An 18,908-nucleotide genomic window follows, 5' to 3' on the forward strand; every position below is an offset into this window, starting at 1 on the left:
GGAGAAGAAGTATTTGTGGAATTGTTTCTCCAGATCGGCCCAAGTAATCACTGAGTTGGGAGGTAATGATATGAACCAAGTAAAGGCCGATCCAGATAATGATGATGAAAATAGACGAACCCTCAATTCGTCCCTGTTACCAGCTTCTCCGCATTGAATGATGAACCTGTTGACATGCTCCATGGTTGACGTGTCGTCCTGCCCGGAGAATTTGGTAAAATCCGGTACCTTGTACCGGTGTGGAAGCGGGATCAAATCATATGCAGGAGGATACGGTGTCCGATAAGAGTAAGTGTTGACTTTGTGTTTTATCCCAAATTGTTCCCTCATTACTTCAGCAATTTTATCGGCCCAATATGCATCGGCATCCTGCCGATGAGGCGGCTGCGGGTCCGGCACTTGGTGGCGAACCTCCACGTGTCTGTTCGGGACGTGATCTGCACGGAGCATCGGATTGATAATCTGTCCTCCAATCTGCGGACCGCCAAACTGCTGTCCACCGACTTGCTGTCCCCCGAGTTGCTGTCCAATATTCATTGGCTGGCTGGGGATCCCCTGGCTTTGGAATCCGGGATAGATCTGTCCTTGCTGGAACCCCGTAGCCTGGTAACTTTGTTGGGGCGATTGTGGAAAGACTTGCTGTCCAAGCCATCCATTATTAGCGTTCATCGGCATAGGCGCTGCCGATGATTGGTAATTGGGTACCATCATTGAATTGACATATCCTGACTGGGCCATAGACCTCTGTTGCATCAGCATTGAATCTACCGATGCATTAGGCATCTGGAACATTGAATCTTGAGGATTCCCAGTGTGAGGCCTTGCAGTAGTAGTTGTCGTATACCGGGGACTCTGGTTCAACGGCGCATTGGGAAGCGCCGATGTCATAGGAGTCTTGCCCCTCATGTCGGTTATCTGCGATGTACCTGGCGTCAATTTTGGAGGCATACCATAACCCCACCAGTTAGGAGGAAGAGTCAACCCTGACATTGCCGATGCCAACATATCTGTAGTCAGCTTATTCTGCCCACCTGAAGTCTGCGGGTTAGTTGTCATCGGCACAGATAGTGCACCTGTAGCTCCCGATGTACTTGGAGGGACGACAGATTGTGCACTTGCAGCCGTCAAAGCAGCCGATGGAGCCGTGACCTCTGGTGCCGTTGGCTGATGATGAGAGGGACCCACATAATCTGGTGGGATTTGTCCTTCCTTGAAAGTTCTTGCCACGGCATTGAAAACCGTATTAGACAGTACACCAGCTTGGTTGATCAAAGCTCGGTTAATAGCACTGTCAACCATATCTTGAAGCTTGCCAGGATTGGCTTCGAAGGTAACTTGCCGTGGTGCCGGCAATGCATCTTTTTGGATCACCTCGCCGCTCCTGTTTATGCTGAAAGACCTCAGGCATTGCAGCTTGAATTCTTCCATGGCTTGGGCAATAGCTTGCTTCTGCTCATCCTTGAGATTGGCCTCCTTCACGGGGATGACGTTCTCCTGATCGAAGTCAGAGATCGACATGTTGATCTTGATCTTGAATCTTGTCCCACTGGGCGTGCCAAAAGATGTGTTGGTGCAAAAGCTGATCTGCAAACACAAAGGGCTAATACCTAATTCAAACGTTAAGGCGTGCCAGCTGATTTGACCTTACTATCAGCAAAGGTGATAACTCGAATACTTTAGTCATGACAACAGCGATGCGCCCTGATGTCACGGCTAAGAGGTACTCACGCGGAACTTGAGAACACGCCGAGCTTAAGTCGACGAATTCCTAAGAACTCGTAATAAAAGGGAAAAAGTATGACGAAGTCGTCGAAAAGTAGATGCTGGAATATGAGTAAAAACGTGTGTTTGATTGATTAATAGATGTCTCATTACAAAGCCCTAGGGTCCATATTTATACCCTGCTCAAAGAGCTATAACTAAACACGACCAGAATTCGAATTCCAAATTACACGGAATCCGTATACAAAACGACTTTAAACAAATAAGGAAATAACTCAGCTATCCCTCGTGACAAATTGAAACTCTTCCACAACCCGATCAGCAGCTTCCAGACTCCCCCTCAGTATCATCGGCAGACTCTTTTGCCATGGTCATCGGCAGACCTCCTCATCATAGTCATCGGCATAGACACATCATCACCTGTAAACTTAGTCACGTCCAACCTCTCCTTTATCGGCAACCATCCTCATCGGCAACTCATCCTGTAAACCACATACTGTCATCTTATCCTGCCATCCAGGACACGTGCCCAAAAACGGTGTCAATAAGGGTAACGAAAAGTGATCTTTCTTTGTAGCCTTGTTGAGTTTTCGATAGTCAATACACATATGCCACCCAGTGACAATTCATTGAGGGATGAGTTCATTCTTCTCATTCCTAACGACCGTCATTCCTCCTTTTCTTTCGCACTACTTGGACAGGGCTAACCCACTCACTATGTGGCACAGGATAAATAATCCCAGCATGATAGAGTTTGAGGACCTCTTTCTTAACAACCTCTCACATAGCATTGTTAAGTCTCCGTTGTGGTTCCCTTGAAGGTGTAAAATTGGGATCAATAGGGATACGATGAGTGTAGAGAATGGGACTAATGCCCATGAGATCTTCGACAGAGTAGCCAAATCCTGATCTATGTCTTTCAAGAACAGTGACAAGTTGTTGTGCTTCATAATTGGAAAGCTTGTCACTGATTATTACTGAAGTTTTTGGGTTGTTGTGCAAAAAGACATATCTAAGGCCAGAAGGAAGAGGTTTTAACTCTATTGAAGGAGGTGAAGGTTGTTCATTTTTGTCTAGCTCAACGGGTTCTACCAACTCTTCTTCTTCTTGAACAAAGTGTTCATGATTAAGGAATGGTTGGGCCATCTCCTCTCGAATCAGCATTAAGATCTCCTCAATAGGATCTGGTTCAAGTTTGGGTTCCACTATCGTGTTAATTAATCTAGCAAGAGGAACAACAATAGTGGTATTCCCAACCTTAAAGTCTAAATGACCTCATTGTGGTTGTTCTTGTAGAAGTTTCATGATTGGTCTGCCAATCAAGAGAGGAATCTCCGGTATGTCAAAAATGTGAAAATCCAGACATATTCCAGAGTCCTTGATTCTAATAGGAACTGCCCTTAATACCCCATGGCTTTCTAGAATTAATCTAGATGGATTTTGTAAAATTTTTTGAGATGGGGTTATAGACTTGTTGGGATAAAGAGTGTCGGCTAACTCCTTGGAAATAACATTTATCCCAACATATGGATTGTAATGGACCTTCCTAGCGGACCCTCTAATTTTGCACAGAAGAATGGTTGAAGGAGTGATGATCCGAGCTACCTCAGGAGACGGCTCAGCTTCTGTTAGCCATTCATAACTCAGAATAGCCGAAAGGCTTTTGATGTGTTCTATGTCAACAGATTCTACTCTTAGAACGGATTGAGTGGTCCCTGCTAGAGGTCGTGTTTGGATAGGAAAATTTGAGGTGTTTCCTTCAAAAAGATCTTCCTCGAATTCAAAGAGATGCTCTAAGGGTGGTGGTTTATCATCCCTTAGTTGGTTTTGCATTCCCTTATCAGGAGGTTTCTCTACAACCAAATTAATAGATGGGTCAGGTGGAATTTCTAACTCGGTTGCAAGTTCCTCATCTTTTGGTTTAGGATCAGGCTCGAGTTCTTTTTCTTCTTCAGGAAACTCATCATAAATGCCTGTGTAAGGGGTATTTTCAAGGATTCTCTCTAGGATAGCTCTCCCCTCATCTGTGAGTTTGTGTGTGAATGAGCCTCCTGAAGCAATGTCGAGGTGAAGAGCAGCTTCCTTGTTTAGACCACGATAAAAGTGGTAGTACAGTATATGGTCAGGTAGGGAAAGGTTTGGACCAGAATTGCTAAGGCTTGTGAACCTAGCCCAAGCTGCTCCTAAAGTTTCCTTCTCTCTTTGTTTGAATGTAAGAATTTCAATTCTAAGGTCAGCGATTCGAAAAAGTGGGAAGAAAGCGAGACAAAAGTTGTCCCGAAGTTCATCCCAATTTCCATTAACGCCTCCTACAGAATGAGCATACCACTTTTTTGCTCTTCCCAAAAGGGAGAATGAAAATAATTTCCATTTAAGGGTTTCTTGTGTCATGCCGGAAATAGATCGGCAAGAGCACAATTGCTCGAATTCTCTAAGGTGGGTGTATGGATCTTCATCTACTTGCCCAGAGAAGGGTTGCTCCTGAATCATGGCTATTAGATCAGGGCCGAGGTCATTGCCATCTGTAAAAATTGGATGTGATGATGATGGTGGCTCTAATAACTCGCCCTTTGGAGCAAAGAACTTATAGATAGGAGTGAAATCCATATGGTATGGTGAAAATGGTAAGGTGAGTGTGGTAAAAAAGGAAAAGAAAAAGGATACACGGACGACTTGGTTCGAAACTAGCACAACTACCATTCCCCGGCAACGGCGCCAGAAAGCATGTTGGGTATTTTAAACGCAAACAGAAAAATCCGCAAGCGCACGGATACCGATGTAGCTTTCACCCGGGAGTATTCCAGAGTATCGATTTTCCACAAGGAACGTGAGTGTACTAATTATGATTCAAGATCGCCGAACGATAATTACATAATTATTTTTGGTGGGAAGAGAGGAAGTTTCCTGAGAGTTCTCTAGTTGATCTAAGAATCAAGAATTACTTCAAAGATTATTTATTTCGGGACATCAGAACCCTAACCACGGAAAGAGATGAGAAGGGGGCTAGGAAGGTCTGACTACGGTTCTACAAACACCGATCCGATGAGGTGGAATATGTCGACCGTTAGGGCTGTCACTACCCTAGGGCTACCACAACAATCCACACGATTGGGTGCAATTCTAGGTAATTGCAAGACTAAACACCACGTCTAATCTATTAATTACTACTCTAATGTTGCAAAGATTAGAGCACTTGATGCAAGCGGGAATCCAATAAATAACTTGAATGTAAATAAAAGTAATTAAAGAACTCAGGAATTATGAATTGAAGAACCTGGAGAACAATGAAGAACGAACCAGTTGCTGTAAAAGTACAATGTTGAGGAAGATCCGACAGATCCGGCTCCTCCTCCTCCGCTCTCCTCTTCTCTCTCCCTATTTTCTATATTACAACTAGAACTAACTAGAACTAGAACTAGAGGAACTAGAACTAGAACTAGATGAACTAGAGGGATCCTCTCTACTTGGATGAAGAATTGAAACCCTAGCTTTGATTCTGTAGAAGAGGTATGATCTCCAGGGGCCATGGGGCCTTGCTTATATAGTCTTTTCAGATGAATCTGGGCCGTCAGATCAAACCGACATTAATCACATGGTTTTTCTTGATCCCTTAGGTCGGTGGAGCACGATCCGCGAAAAGGACTCTGATTGGGCACTGTAGCAGGGCGGGCGCCCAGGAGAGTAGGGCGGGCGCCCTGCCTCCAAGCCCGATCGCCTTCTCGTTTGATCCGGTGGGTTCTGGAGTCTTCTAGATGGTAGAAAATTGCGCGACACGTTAATATCTCTATGTAAACCCGATGTGTGGGCCTTTCCTCCATATTTCCTGATAACCCCCTGCAGAAATAGACAAACACCAATACTAGTGGAATTCTGTCAGATAAAACCCTAAGTCTGGGTGTTGGTTGCATTTGGATCCTTTTCCATGATTAGTTGATGGTTAAATGTGAATATTAAGGACCGTCAACAAGCTCCGCCAAGCTTAACCTTTGCTCGTCCCTGAGCAAAGCTAAAATTAGCAAGAAAACAGGGGTTACTTTTATGCCTCTTACTATAGGGTTTTTAACGTCTTAAGTGATTGAAAAACAGAACGATCAAGTCAAGCACTATGTCTCAAGTTCTTCTGTCTTACCTTCGTTCTGGAGTTTTTTTATAAGTCTGCAAAATAAAACTGAGGCATTTGCCTTGTTCTCGAAAGATATATAAGTAGAGCTTTAAAAGTTTTAGCATACTTACTTTGCATATTGCTATGCCAATGCTCGGAGTAAGGGAGAGGAATGTCATACTCCTAGATCAAGACCTTTGACCTTTTTGAATAGTTTGTCATCTCTTACTGGCATATTGCTTATTAGAGGGACCATGGGCTATCATTTTTCTTCTCTCTTTTTTTTCAAGTAGGCACCAAGTACCCCTAATTCCCATGCCTCTAACGCAATAATACTTCGGAAGAGTGAATCTTTTATATTTTTAAAACAAAAAGACCTTGATCCTTGGAGCATGATAATTCTCTCAACTAAAACTACAAGAATTAACTATGGCTTGAACAAAGCAAGTGCCCACAGTTTTAATATTTATATCTTATAAGACTCTAGGTATTATGTCAAACAGGATCTCATCATTTTTCTTAGATTTTCAAAAGATAAAATCTCCAGAACTCTAGCAAAACTTGGAACAAGTTAAATAGTAGCTCAGACCTTCTCATATCATGTTTGTCAATTACCTAGACTTGGATCAAACTTTCTTTTTATTTTATTTAAAACTTAGGATTACACAAAACTATTGTATATTACTCAAAAGAAAAACTTGGTTTGGTTTCATGGTTATGCATTTTTTATTTCCGAATACTAGTAAATAAAACCAAGAAAGAAAAGTAATACTTATCTAGATACACGTGGGGGTGCCTCCCCCAAGCTGGATGTTCACATAGTCGTTCACTCTTGTGGCCTGCATGTTCGGTCTCACTCTTCTTAAGCCTCAAAATCCTGCACAACCCAAAAAGACAACAAAACTCGTGGAGCATGTTAAGGGTTAGGTAATTGTCTAGAGCTTATGAGAGCTTAATGTGAGAATTCTATGAACTCAATCACATCAAGTTCCTGTACCAGGTTGTTTTGTGGCTCGAGATAGATTTTCAAGCGTTGACCATTTACCTTAAAAGTGTTACCTATGTCGTCTTGGATGGTAATGGCTCCATGAGTTGAAGTGTCAATAACCTTGTATGGTCCATCCCACTTACTTCTTAGCTTACCATGCCCAGAGAGCTTAACTCTTGAATTGAATAGTAGAACCTTATCTCCACGCTTAAACTCCTTGTGCTTGATTCTCTTATCATGCCATCGTTTTGTTCTCCCTTTATAGATCCTTGAATTGTGGTAGGCTTTCTCTCTCCATTCTTCTAGCTCAGATAGTTGCATCAGACGATTCTCGCTAGCGAGGTGGAGATCCATGTTCCATTTCTTGAGTGCCCAATGAGCCTTAAACTCTACCTCCACAGGCAAATGACAAGTTTTTCCATATACAAGTTGATAAGGTGACATGCCTATGGGTGTTTTGAGTGCAGTTCTATATGCCCAAAGTGCATCAGTAAGTTTGTCCTTCCACCCCTTACCCATCTCATCTACAGTCTTCTGTAAAATATTTTTGATTTGTTTGTTAGATGTTTCGGCTTGACCACTTGTCTGAGGATGGTATGGTGTTGCGATGTTGTGTCGAACTCCATGATCGGCTAGGTACTTCCGGATGATTTTGTTGATGAAGTGGGAACCTCCATCGCTTATAACTATCCGTGGTATACCAAAACGAGGAAAGATTACTTCATGGAACATTCTCTTGGCATGTTTTGAATCAGCTGATCGACAAGGTAGGGCTTCTACCCATTTGGACACGTAGTCCACAGCTACTAAGATATACTCACATTTCCCGGACATAGGGAATGGCCCCATGAAATCAATGCCCCATACATCGAAAAGTTCTACTTGAAGATTATTTGTGAGAGGCATTTCATTTCGTGAGTTGATATTCCCATGTTTTTGACATCGGTGGCATCTCCTGACAAAGTCCTTTGTATCTTCATACATCGTTGGCCAGAAAAAGCCACTTTGCCAAATTTTAGCATGTGTCTGGAATGCTCCATAGTGTCCTCCATATGGCGAGGCATGGCATCTTTCCATAATTTGAGTAGCCTCAGCCGTAGGAACACACCTTCTCAAGAGTCCATCAGAGCAGACTCGGAAAAGATATGGCTCATCCCAAAGGTGGAAACGACTATCGTGAAGCAACTTCCTTTTGTTTGTACCCGGTGGGACATAGCCTTTTACTATAAAGTTTATGATGTCTGCGTACCATGGATCTGCATGTGTTATCATAAGTAGGGTGTCATCCCTTAGGTAGTCATTTATGGGAAGCTCATCATGTGTTTCCTTATATTGAAGCCTAGACAAGTGGTCGGCTACGGAATTCTCTACTCCCTTCCTATCTCGAATTTCTATGTCAAAGTCTTGGAGTAGAAGAATCCATCGAATTAGACGAGGTTTAGCATCTTTCTTAGTGAGGAGGTACTTGAGAGCAGCATGGTCTGAATAGATGATTGTCTTTGCCCCACTAAGTAAGATCTAAACTTGTGTATAGCAAAGACAACAGCCAAAAGCTCTTTTTCAGTTGTAGTGTAATTGAGTTGTGGTCCAGACAAGGTTTTGCTAGCGTAGGATATGGCATATTGCTTTTTATCCTTGGTTTGTCCTAAAACGGCACCAACCGCAAAATCGCTAGCATCACACATGATCTCAAAAGGAAGATTCCAATCATGTTGTCGGATAATCGGGGCTGAGATGAGTGCTTTCTTAAGAGTTTGAAAAGATTCATGACACTCATCACTAAAGATGAAAGGTGCATCCTTAGCTAGGAGACTAGTTAGGGGTCTAGCAATTTGAGAGAAGTTCTTGATAAAGCGTCTATAGAACCCTGCATGTCTCAAAAAGCTACGGATTCCTTTCACATTCATGGGAGGTGGAAGTTTTTCAATAACTTCAATCTTTGCTTTGTCCACCTCTATACCACGTTCGGACACTTTATGTCCTAGCACTATTCCTTCCTGAACCATAAAATATCATTTCTCCCAGTTCAGGATTAAGTTCTTTTCTTCACATCGCTGCAAGACTCTATCTAAATTCTCCAAACAATGGTCGAAGGTTTTGCCATAGACGGTAAAATCATCCATGAAAACCTCCATGATCTTCTCAATCATGTCCGAGAAAATAGACATCATGCACCGTTGGAAAGAAGCTGGAGCATTGCACAGACCGAACGACATTCGTCGGTATGCATAAGTTCCATACGGGCATGTAAAGGTAGTCTTTTCTTGGTCATCTGGGTGGATTGGGATTTGGTGATATCCAGAATAACCATCAAGGAAACAAAAGAAAGAGTGGTTTGCAAGCCGTTCCAACATTTCATCAATGAAGGGTAACGGAAATTGATCTTTCTTTGTTGCCTTGTTGAGTTTCCGATAGTCAATACACATACGCGACCTAGTGACAATTCGTTGAGGGATGAGTTCATTCTTCTCATTCCTAACGACCGTCATTCCTCCTTTCTTTGGCACTACTTGGATAGGGCTAACCCACTCACTATGTGGCACAGGATAAATAATCCCAGCATGATAGAGTTTGAGGACCTCTTTCTTAACAACCTCTCGCATAGCATTGTTAAGTCTCCGTTGTGGTTCCCTTGAAGGTGTAAAATTGGGATCAATAGGGATACGATGAGTGTAGAGAATGGGACTAATGCCCGTGAGATCTTCGAGAGAGTAGCCAAATGCTGATCTATGCCTTTCAAGAACAGTGACAAGTTGTTGTGTTTCATAATCAGAAAGCTTGTCACTGATTATTACCGTAGTTTTTGGGTTGTTGTGCAAAAAGACATATCTAAGGCTAGAAGGAAGAGGTTTTAACACTATTGAAGGAGGTGAAGGTTGTTCATTTTTGTCTAGCTCAACGGGTTCTACCAACTCTTCTTCTTCTTGAACAAAGTGTTCATGATTAAGGAATGGTTGGGCCATCTCCTCTCGAATCAGCATTAAGATCTCCTCAATAGGATCTGGTTCAAGTTTGGTTCCACTATCGTGTTAATTGATCTAGCAAGAGGAACAACAATAGTGGTATTCCCAACCTTGAAGTCTAAATGACCTCGTTGTGGTTGTTCTTGTAGAACTTTCATGATTGGTCTGCCAATCAAGAGAGGAATCTCCGGTATGTCAAAAATGTGAAAATCCAGACATATTTCAGAGTCCTTGATTCTAATAGGAACTGCCCTTAATACCCCATGGCTTTCTAGAATTAAACTAGATGGATTTTGTAAAAGTTTTTGAGATGGGGTTATGGACTCATTGGGATAAAGAGTGTCGGCTAACTCCTTGGAAATAACATTTATCCCAACATATGGATTGTAATGGACCTTCCTAGCAGACCCTCTAATTTTGCACAAAAGAATGGTTGAAGGAGTGATGATCCGAGCTACCACAGGAGACAGCTCAGCTTCTGTTAGCCATTCATAACTCAGAATAGCCGAAAGGCTTTTGATGTGTTCTATGTCAACAGATTCTACTCCTAGAACAGATTGAGTGGTCCCTGCTAGAGGTCGTGTTTGGATAGGAAAATTCGAGGTGTTTCCATAATCTTCAAAAATATCTTCCTCGAATTCAAAGAGATGCTCTAAGGGTGGTGGTTTATCATCCCTTAGTTGGTTTTGCATTCCCTTATCAGGAGGTTTCTCTACAACCAAATTAATAGATGGGTCAGGTGGAATTTCTAACTCGGTTGCAAGTTCCTCATCTTTTGGTTTAGGATCAGGCTTGAGTTCTTTTTCTTCTTCAGGAAACTCATCATAAATGCCTGTGTAAGGGGTATTTTCAAGGATTCTCTCTAGGATAGCTCTCCCCTCATCTGTGAGTTTGTGTGTGAATGAGCCTCCTGAAGCAATGTCGAGGTGAAGAGCAGCTTCCTTGTTTAGACCACGATAAAAGTGGTAGTACAGTACATGGTCAGGCAGGGAAAGGTTTGGACCAGAATTGCTAAGGCTTGTGAACCTAGCCCAAGCTGCTCCTAAAGTTTCCTTCTCTCTTTGTTTGAATGTAAGAATTTCAATTCTAAGGTCAGTGATTCGAAAAAGTGGGAAGAAAGCGAGACAAAAGTTGTCCCGAAGTTCATCCCAATTTCCATTAACGCCTCCTACAGAATGAGCATACCACTTTTTTGCTCTTCCCAAAAGGGAGAACGGAAATAATTTCCATTTAAGGGTTTCTTGTGTCATGCCGGAAATAGATCGACAAGAGCACAACTGCTCGAATTCTCTAAGGTGGGTGTATGGATCTCCATCTACTTGCCCAGAGAAGGGTTGCTCCTGAATCATGGCTATTAGATCAGGGCCGAGGTCGTAGCCATCTGTAAGAATTGGATGTGATGATGATGGTTGCTCTAATAACTCACCCTTTGGAGCAAAGAACTTATAGATAGGAGTGAAATCCATATGGTATGGTGAAAATGGTAAGGTGAGTGTGGTAAAAAAGGAAAAGAAAAAGGATACACGGACGACTTGGTTCGAAACTAGCACAACTACCATTCCCCAGCAATGGCGCCAGAAAGCTTGTTGGGTATTTTAAACGCAAACAAAAAAATCCGCAAGCGCACGGATAACGATGTAGCTTTCACCCGGGAGTATTCAAGAGTATCGATTTTCCACAGGGAATGTGAGTGTTCTAATTAAGATTCAAGATCGCCCAAGGATAACTATATAATTATTTTTGGTGGGAAGAGAGGAAGTTTCCTGAGAGTTCTCTAGTTGATCTAAGAATCAAGAATTACTTCAAAGATTATTTATTTCGGGACATCAGAACCCTAACCACAGAAAGAGATGAGAAGGGGGCTAGGAAGGTCTGACTACGGTCCTACAAACACCGATCAGAAGCGGGAATCCAATAAATAACTTGAAATTAAATAAAAGTAATTAAAGAACTCAGGAATTATGAATTGAAGAACCTAGAGAACGATGAAGAATGAACCAGTTGCTGCAAAAGTACAATGTTGAGGAAGATCCGACAGATCCGGCTCCTCCTCCTCCGCTCTCCTCTTCTCTCTCCCTATTTTCTATATTATAACTAGAACTAGAACTAGAGGAACTAGAACTAGAACTAGATGAACTAGAGGGATCCTCTCTACTTGGATGAAGAATTGAAACCCTAGCTTTGATTCTGTAGAAGAGGTATGATCTCCAGGGGCCAGGGGGCCTCGCTTATATAGTCTTTTCAGATGAATATGGGCCGTCGGATCAAACCGACATTAATCGCACAGTTTTCCTTGATCCCTTAGGTCGGTGGAGCACGATCCGCGAAAAGGACTCTGATTGGGCACTGTAGCAGGGCGGGCGCCCAGGAGAGTAGGGGGGCGCCCTTCCTCCGAGCCCGATCGCCTTGCCGTTCGTTCCCGTGGCTTCTGTAGTCTTCTAGATGGTAGAAAATTGCGCGACACGTTAATATCTCTATGTAAACCCGATGTGTGGGCCTTTCCTCCGTATTTCCTGATAACCCCCTGCAAAAATAGACAAACACCAAAACTTATGGAATTCTATCAGATAAAACCCTAAGTCTGGGTGTTGGTTGCATTTGGATCCTTTTCCATGATTAGTTGATGGTTAAATGTGAACATTAAGGACCGTCAACAGTAGGACACTTCGAGGCAAAGTGTCCATCATTCTTGCACTCAAAACACTTGATGTGAGCATAAGCTTTCTTCCTGTCTTCATTCTTGCTCATCATCTTGGCATCTTGGAGTTGCATTGGATGCCTTGCTCTTCCACCCCTTCTTGTTTTCTTCTTTTTCATCATCAAGTCATCACCGTGATGGTTAAACTTGACATGAGCTTGGGGCTTCTCTTGCTCAACTTGTGGCTTTGGTTGAGGCTTTACTTGTTGCTTCACTAATTGTTTGGTTGGGCACATTGAGGTGAGGTAACCCCAAGTGCGGCACTTGAAGCACTTTACATGCTTGAGCCTCTCTTCTTCTTTCATATTCTTGAGCTTCTCTTTGTTTGGGCAACCATTTGCAAGGTGTCCCGCTTCATGGCACCGATAGCACATGGTGTGAGAAAGCTTCTTTTGAAGTAGCTTCTTCATCCTCTTTTCTTGCTTTCTTTCGCCCTTTGTCATCTTCTTCTTGAAGCCAAGGCCACATTTGTCACCAAAATTTCTTTGAGTCTTCAATATATGCTCAAAGGTGACTTTTGAGTTATAGCACCTCTCTAACTTATTGCTCAAATTCTTCACTTCACTTTTGAGCTTATTGTTCTTCTTCAAAAGGTTAGTCTCACAAGACATGGAAGTAGAACAAATATCTAATTGTGAAGAACATGGCATAGATAATAAATCATCACAAGAGGTGGATACATGCTTCTTGCCTACATCACAAGGGTTAGTAACAAAATATGATTGATCATTTGACCCAAGTGATGAGCTCTCACTAGTTTTAATTTCTTTATTGGAAAGCTTCTTAGTGAGAAAAGCATGATCTTTAACTAAGTTGTCATGGGCAACACAAAGTTCCTCATGAGCCAATTTTTGCTCCTCATGTGAACAAGTAGTAACATAAAGTAGATGATTTTGTTGTTCACATGTGGTCTTTAGAAATGAGTTTTTTTTCAATTTACTTGTTTTTGCCAACTCACTTCTTAAAGCTTTTGAGAGTCTACAAACAAGCTCAAAATTTGGATCATCACAATAAATAATCACACCACCAATAGATACCTTAGCATCACCATGTGACATGAAGCAATGTGGTGTAGTGGATGAGCTTGTAGAAGCATCACTCTCATAGCCATCATCTTCACCATCAAGTGTGCATGGAGTAGCATCATCGGTTGCATCACTTGTGGCATCATCATTGTCCTTGTCAAGTGATCTTGTGGTAGCATCATCATCACCATCACTTGACCATGAGGTGGAGCAATCCTCCACAGCCACCATGTTGTGGTCATGCTCAACATCCTCATTTGCATCAACCTTTGGCACAACATCTTCTTTGGAGATCATCCCATATTTCTCATTGAGAAATACCCAAATCTGATGGGCGAACTTCATGTCCATGATCTCACTAAATATGCTATCATCCATAGATTGATAGAAAATGTTAGTAGCTTGGCAATCGAGATGTAGGCATTTCTTTTGCGCTTGAGTTGCAACCTTTTTATCAATTGCATAAGAAAAGCCCACATTTGAGGAGAAATAAACTTAAAATTGCATTGTATCCAATTTCTCCACCGTGCAAAGTGTGTGCCATAAAAAATGTGTGGACACTCAACATCTAGCCCATAAGTCGCCATCCTCTCGGGTCGGTGAAGACCACAAATGAGAGACCTCGGCTTTGATACCACTTGAAGGGTCGAGATGGCGGACTAGAGGAGGGGTGAATAGTCCTTTCTAAAACTTAACGCGTCGGCTAACCGAAATAAATGCGGAATTAAAACTATCGGTCTAGCCAAGACTACACCCCTCTATCTAAGTTCTCTAGCACCTTGTAAAAGATCCTAAACAAGCAAATAAGGTGCTACCTTAGCAAGAGCTCACCTAATCAATTCTAGGAGCATGGTCACACAAACCTACACAACTAGTAAGCAAAAGCACAAAGCTCCTAAGCTCACTAGCAATGCTCAATAACAAGGCAACCAATGCCAAATTAGAGAGCGCAAATTACTTAGCTACACAAACTAAGCAATGTGACTAACAAGGTTACACAAACCAAATTAGTCACGCAAGGGAAACTACTTCTAGCTACACGTGCAAGAAGGTAACTAGCAAGCTACACAAGCTAACTAATTACAAGAGCAACTACACAAGCACAAATATATGAATATAAAAACAAGCTTGTGTTAGGGACTTGCAAACCAACGGGAAGAATAAAGTTGACACGATGATTTTCTCCCGAGGTTCACTTGGTTCCCACCAAGCTACGTCCCCGTTGTGTCGACCAACACTTGGTGGTTCGGCGGCTAAGAGGTGTTACACGAACCTCGTCCTCACTAGGACACCGCAAGAACCTACCCACAAGTGAGGTAGCTCAATGACACGCACAATCCAATAGAGTTGCTCTTCGCGATCCCCGCGGGCTGAGCACCGTACCCCTCACAGATCCTCCTCCAGAGCACCGCACAATCTTCTCGCGTGCTTCAAACGGAGTCACAATCCACCAAACCATCTAGGTGATGGCAATCACCAAGAGTAAAAAGAAATCCCTAATCACAAAGATTTTCTAGTGCCACCAAATGCAAATCTCGAATGCACACACTGGGCTCTCACTCCCTCACTCGAAATAGCACTAAGCATCAGAGGGAGAGAAAGGGGAAATGGTGGATCTTCAACCTCTCATCCACACCCACAAAGGGTTCTCAATCTCTCTAAGAAATTTCAGCTCAAATCCATGAGAGAGAGAGAGGAGAGGAGGAACCTCGGACTTGCTTGCTCTCTGTTGAAAGAAAATATTGGGAGAGCCCCATCTTCTGTGTCCCTGAGAGTTGGAGAAGGGAAAGGAAGCGCTCGGTCTAAAATAACTTCGCCAGCCAGCTCTCCAATGGGCAACAATAATGATGTTTGCCACAACGGACAGCAGCACAGGCACTGAGTTGCCCTCTACATGCTCTCAGCATGGGATCCCACCAAATAAATGAGTGAGCAGCAGAGAGACGCGACTTCCTAGCAGTCCACGCGCATGCACTCCTGCTACTCTCCACTCTGAATGGACAAGCAGCACCTCAAAATAATTAAGTATCTCCTTGTACTTGAGTGGACCCCACGCTATAATTAGCATAGGTCAATGGCTGCCTCCTTTTCTCAAAGCATGTTCACATTTGCATGCATGCATGCAAATCACCTTTCTTTTTCTCTCTCTCATTTAAAATGGCAAGAGCTCCACAACAAGCAACGCATGCAAGCATGGTCCCTGACTGCCATTCCTTCTTAGGCACGAGACATATAGCAAGCAGCAACTGTAAATTCTTTCAACTGGTTCCAACTAGCTGCAACTGCTTTCAGCTCTCTTTCACCTGCCTGCTGTTGGGCTGCATACTGGATTTAACTGGTTTCGACTAGTTGTGACCGCTTCCAGCTTCTTGCAATTTCCTTCACTTCCTTGTTGTTGAGCTGTACACTGATTTTAACTGGTTCCAACTGGTCGCAACTGCTTCCAGCTTCTTGCAAAAGCTTTCACTTTCTTGCTGTTAAAACTGTGCACTGCTTTTAACTGGTTCCAACTGGTCGCAACTGCTTCTAGCTTCTTGCAAAAGCTTTCAGCCTTTACGTCTCGACAGCAGTTCACGTTCTGTGAATTTTTAGCACCTTTTCAAGTAGCTAATTTTACCAAAATATTCTAAAATAAATTGGACATTTAAATTAGCTTTTCACAAATGTTTTTCCACGGCTTTCTCATTCATCTCACCACATCACTAAGCGCTAGGTATATGCAAATGAGACTCACACTTAGTGGCACTAGATAACCATTGCGATTAAAGATTTCCCCTCTTTATAGTACGGTTATCTATCCTAAATCCGGTCAAGCACTTCTCTACTCAACTTAGACCGATGAAATGAAATGCCCTATAAGTTATACCTTTGCCTTGCGCATTCCACATCTCCTTCGATATTGATGCAACACATGCACCAATTAATCACAAATGATATGATCCACTTCATATCCTCATGTGACCATATTGGTTCATCGATCTTGATCTCACTTGCTCTTCACCGTTGCGTTAGTCCATCGGCGCCAAGTCTTGCTCAAGCTTTACCGTTACACGCGGTCCCTCGCTTCAAAGCCTCCGACTTGCCCTTCACACGTGCAACCAGTCCATCGAGCCAAGCCTCATCTTGATCTTCTCCACCTTGGTCACATGACTCCATGTCATGTCTCATATGCAATGAGCTCCTCCAATATCACATATTCACATGTGGACTAATCTCCTGTGTATCTCACATAAACACTATTAGTCCACCTAAGTTGTCACTCAATTACCAAAACCAAACAAGGACCTTTCAACGTGTTGCCAAAGTTGGTGGAGTGTAACCGACCTTAGGTGGGCCCACATCTTTGGTCGGTCGACCTGATATTTTATGAGGTGGGGCCACCCTGAGCCTTCTAGAAGGTCTTGGAGGTCGGTGGAGTGGAGCTGGCAGGTGGGACCCACCGAAGGCCGGTCGGCCAACCGAGATTTGTTGTGGTGGGCCCACCAGCCTTGCTCCATTGTTGTCCCCATCTGTCATGGAGTGTGTCTTGTGTTCATCTTCAGTCTGGTTCTTCTAGTGGGTCCATGGATCCTTGTACCTCCATCTTTCACCCTTGAACAGAAACACAAGTGTGATCTGAGGGTCGAGATGGACTTGAATGTGTTGACTTAGGATCCTGCAATTGAGCCAGCACCTGGACAACCCCAAGTGTAGGTCGGCCGACGAGGACTTGGTGGGTCCTGGAGCTCATTTTCCCCCAAATGTAAGTGTACCTCTATCCAAATACTTAGAGCACAAGTGTAACCTCTTAGTGATAAAAGATGTCTATGCTATGCCATTCTTCCACTATTTCCGGCCTATTGACGGTGTTTTTATGTGTGGATTTTATAGCTTATCCACTGTATACGAGATCCCCCAAGCTTAACCTTTGCTCGTCCCAAGGAAATAATTAAACTTAGTCTCGGTGGATCAGGAGTTGCTGCAATGTCAACATTTCAAGAGTACCATGTATGCAACAAATTATTTTTTATAAGTATGGAAAATTTAGCTGTGAAAAGACTCACCCATTTACCTTAGTTCTTCGTGGGGCTTTTGGCTTTTCATTTGTCTTACGCAGTTCAGAGACAGAACAGTTAGATATAGAGCACCACTTTCTTATTCTTAGCGAGTTTCATACCAAAGGGTTTTCAAATTTTTCACAAAGAAAACTAGGTTCCTCAATTGATTTCTCTCAATCTCTCAAGTGGATAGTGTACCTTACCAAAGGCATTGCTTTGCTCAGAACCTATAGCTAAGGCTTTATGTGGAGTTTCAGTAGGTGTGGAAGGTGGGCATACTTCCTTCTTGTTTGGGGATAAATCAAAAACCAAACTAAGTTAAGATCAAAGACATATGCTAGACTGAGACGTGCAAGTGTGTGGAACGGATCCTATCACTAAACTATACTCCTTTTATGGCATGATCTTTCTCTCTTAGAAAACAATATTTTGAGACATGGCTACTAACTTTTCCTTCTACAAAACATTTGGGGACTTTTGGCAAGGGTGCGCCCCTTTTTTGTTGGCCATGTCTCTCTAAAAAGGATACTGAGAGAAAGATCAATTTGAAAAAGTGGATGGAGTATTTTCCTAGCAAAAATTTTGTTGATTTCTCCCAGTATAGGAGAAGAGCATTTTTTTCTAGTGGATGGAAGGGTGCATGTTGCGCACAATCCTCAGTGTAAGAATTAGCTTTATTTGGTGGGTGCAAAGTGTGTCTCAGTCTAAATATATGACTCCAATCTAAGTTAAGTTCAATCCTTGACAAAACCCCAACAATAACAAGCAGCTATGGCTAAAGTATGTATATTTATATGGAGCATAAATATTTGGCCTTGGTAGGAATTTTATAATCATTGAGGAACCGTTGATTTTAGATATTTTGCGAATAAATTCTCCGATAATCATGCGAGCTTAGAATAAAAATATAGCAGCTCTTGTCTTACTATCTCATATGTCACAACAACTTAGACGTAGTTTTAGCACTTGCAACCCACGGAAAGAAATCAGGTTCATGGTGGTCTTATGTGAGCCAAGTGATCCATACTTAGAAAAATACTAAGTTGAGTGCTAGATACTAGAGAAATATTAACAGAGCAACTATTCATCATTTCCAAGAGAAAGATGGCATGCATGGCAATATTTTTGGGATTTTTATCAAATTCATATATATATATTAGCATGAAGCATAGAACAAACTGAAATTGCAATAAATTTAAAAGAGCTAGAATACTTACCTTGGTGGGCGAGAGGATCTCCCCCAAGCTTGTCCCTTCTCATGCCTCCTCACTGATATGGTGGATAGTCATATGGATATGTGGAGGATATGAGGGCTGCTGAGGATATGGTGGAGGATACTATGGGGATGGGTCTTGCTGCTGCTGTGGTGGCAT

General features: G+C 42.6%; 1 pseudogene; it reads right to left on the reverse strand.

Annotated features, from left to right (window-relative positions):
* LOC110430354 overlaps positions 1-8,258 on the reverse strand; it is a 143,892-nt pseudogene extending 135,634 nt beyond the window's left edge.

The sequence above is a fragment of the Sorghum bicolor genome, chromosome 9 (genome assembly GCF_000003195.3).
Source record: "Sorghum bicolor cultivar BTx623 chromosome 9, Sorghum_bicolor_NCBIv3, whole genome shotgun sequence".
NCBI classification, from domain to species: Eukaryota; Viridiplantae; Streptophyta; class Magnoliopsida; order Poales; family Poaceae; genus Sorghum; species Sorghum bicolor.